The 3,300-nt window shown below is 54.3% G+C and overlaps 1 pseudogene; it reads left to right on the top strand.

The window, feature by feature from the left end:
* Window positions 1-641: 641 nt before the first annotated feature.
* LOC107110003 lies at window positions 642-2,037 on the top strand (annotated as a pseudogene).
* The last annotated feature ends 1,263 nt before the right edge of the window (window positions 2,038-3,300 follow it).

Raw genomic sequence — 3,300 nt, 5'->3', positions numbered from 1 at the left:
ATGATAATTCCTTGGTTTTATTGTTTTATGGATTTTTTGTTGTTAGCCGCCGTGAGCTTACTCGTGGGATAGGTTGGAGTATTAATTAATTAATTAATTAAATAAATAATCATAATCATCATCATCTGGCAGCGGGCGTCCATATATGGCCCCCTCAGGTTGCGGTCTCCCACCTACTGATAACTGGCCATACCTAGTTACATCAGTGGGCCGGATTCTCCCGACGGCAAGCATGACTATTGACTTTATATGTTTTAATGTGTTTTAAATTTTATTATATTTATCGAAATGTTGTGACCCGCCCTGAGCCCGTTTACGGGATGGGGGGGGATATAAATGCGAAAAATAAAATAAATATTGAGTGTAGTATAGACAGGAGATCTAGTGATTGTCTGGCAGCCTGAAACTCTACCTCTTTTTTTTTTTTTTTGAGCTAGGTTTATCTTTTGGGCTGAGAAAACTGTGACTGGCCCAAGGTCACCCAGCTGGCTTCAAGTGGAGGAGTGGGGAATCAAACCCAGTTCTCCAGATTAGAGTCCGCCACACTTAGCTACTACACCAGTTGCAGTGTTGATGAGAAGGTGAGTTCTGTACCTCCCGTGCTTCTAACTGCCTCTTTGTGTTCTCTCTCCTCTGCTCAGGGCATCGTCCCTCAGGTGGAACACGGGCACCAAGGAGCGGATGCTCATCAAAGTGACGGACCGCGAGCCCAGCTTTCTCATGCACCAAGGCAATGGCTACATCCCTGACAACCAGCAGGGGACACGGTCGCGCAGGCCCTCGGGAGGCCAGCCCTCCCCTAACCTCCAAACCTTTGCCCCCGATTCGGACAACGCTGTCTTCTTCCCAGAGAGGAAGCAGTCCCCCTTCCTAAAACGGGCCGAGCACATGGGCAGCTGCTCCCCGCTGCTGGGGCGGGGGGACTCGTACTGTTCCCCGCTCCAGGCCCAGCACCGGAAACACTCCAGCGAGTCCCAGCCCTCTTCCCCGCGCTATGCCTACGAGCCGCCCTTGTATGAGGAACCTCCCATGGAGTACCAGGCCCCCATCTACGACGAGCCCCCCGTGGACATGCAGTTTGAGACCAGTGGTAGCTACAAAGCCGGTTCCCCGCAGAAATCGCCCATCCGCAAGCCCCATCCTTTCCTGCAGTCCCCCAAGCAGGGCTCCAACTCCCCCTACCAGCAGCTGGTGTTGACCAAGCAGAAGGGTCCCGATCGTTTCATGAGCCTGGAGTACAGCCCCGCCGGCAAGGAATACGTCAGGCAACTGGTGTACGTCGAGCAGTCGGGGTCCAGCCCCAAGATGAAGACCGGACTCCGGCACAAGTATTCTCCCAACCCTATCGGTGGCTCGTACTCCTTGCAACACAGCCCCTGTCTGATGAGGGACCAACGCTTGGAGGTCAAGTCGGGGGACTACAGCAGCATGGAAGGGTCTGACTTCCGGCATAGCCCCCCTATCAGCCAGACCTCCCAGGGGGAAGACTCGATGTCGTGGTCCAGCCAGCAGAACACCATGTCCTCCACGGGTTACTCCCCCGGCACTCGCAAACGGAAAAGCAGGAAGCCTTCCCTTTCGTACGACCCCAACGCCTCCTCCACGGACGGCTCGGGGGAGCGGGAGGACGGTCTCCCGGAGGAGAGGCCGCCGTCCGGCTGCAACAGGTCTCAGATGAATCGCACGGAGAGCCGGTCGGTGGAGGCCGAGTCGACAAGGGGCTTCCCGGAGCCCTTCTTGGCTCAGGCCCGGCTGGCGTGGGAGGCTCAGCAAGCCCACTACCACATGAAGCAGCGGAGCAGCTGGGACTCCCAGAAGGACGGCTCGGGCTACGAGAGCGACGGGGCCGTGCCCCTGCCCATGCCGGGCCCTGTGGTGCGGGCCTTCAGCGAGGACGAGGCCCTGGCGCAGCAGGAGAACAAGCACTGGAAGCGCAACACCTTTGAGAAGCTGGGCTTTCCTCAGATCCTCCTGGAGAAGAGCGTGTCCGTGCAGACGAACCTGGCCTCACCTGAGCCCTACCTGCATCCGTCTCAGGTAAGGCACGTGAAACCGCGAGGCAGGTTTTCAGGTTATCTACACCATCCACCAGGATGGTGAGAGGCAGGGCTCTTTTTTGTAGCAGGAACTCCTCTGCATATTAGGCGACACACCCCTAAAGTAGCCAATCCTCCAAGAGCTTACAGTAACCCCTGTAAGAAGAGCTTTATATGCTATTGAAGGATTGGCTACATTAGGGGTGTGTCGCCTAATATGCAAAGGAGTTCCTGCTACAAAAAAAGCCCTGGAAGGGGTTCGAATCCAAGTCTTACGAGGAAAGGCTGAAAGAGTTGGGTATGTTTAGCCTGGAAAAGGGAAGGCTTAGAGGGGACACGATTGCAGTCTTCAAATATCTGAAGGGCTGTCATGAAGAAGATGGAGCAGATCTATTCTTTCTTGCTCCGGATTGCAAGACTAGATCTAATGGGTGGAAATTGCAAGGGAGTCATTACCGGCTAAATATCAGGAGCGACTTCCTAACTGTAAGAGTGGTTGAGCAGTGGAACAGCCTCCCTCGGGAGGTGGTGGATGCTCCTTCGCTGGATGTTTTCAAGCGGAGGCTGACCATCTTTCGGGTATGTTGTAGGGCTGTCTTTTGGCTCTGCTCCTGCAGAGTGCAGGGGGTTGGACTAGATGACCTGCCAGGTCCCTTCCAACTCTAACATTCTATGATACTGGAATTATCTGCCATGGAAGCAAATAATGTATGTGGGGTAGAGCTGGAGATAATGATTAAGAAGGGTTGGATCCCGAGGTTTTTTCCTAGGTGTAAGGAGACACCCTCTGATGCAAGATGCTCACAAGAGCTTTTTTGTGTTGGGGGATGGCTTGTTCTGCCACTGGAAAGCCCCTCTGCTCACAGAGTGGATCCGCAGGATCTAGTTCAATGCCCCTTGGTTTTTATTCCTACTAGGAGTTGCGGTGGCTCAAGTGGTTAAGACGCTGAACTGCAGGCTGTGGAAGGTCAGTAGTTCAGCAGTTCGAGACCCGGGTGCCGCATGACGGAGTGAGCTCCCGTCTCTAGTTCCAGCTCCTGCCAACCGAGCAGTTCGAAAGGAAGAAATTGCAAGTAGATAAATAGGTACCACTTCGGTGGGAAGGGAACAGCGTTCCGTGCGCCTTGGCGTTTAGTCATGCCGGCCACATGACCACGGAAAGGTCTCCGGACAGCGCTGGCTCTTCGGCTTTGAAACGGAGATGAGCACCGCAACCCAAGAGTCGGATTCGACTGACTTTCGAGCAAGGGAACCTTTACCTTTA

This window comes from Gekko japonicus, unplaced genomic scaffold (assembly GCF_001447785.1).
Source record: "Gekko japonicus isolate JY-2015 unplaced genomic scaffold, Gekko_japonicus_V1.1 scaffold7470, whole genome shotgun sequence".
In the NCBI taxonomy this organism is placed as follows: domain Eukaryota; kingdom Metazoa; phylum Chordata; class Lepidosauria; order Squamata; family Gekkonidae; genus Gekko; species Gekko japonicus.
Note: the sequence above shows the minus strand (reverse complement) of the source record. Positions and strands in the feature narration are given on the sequence as shown.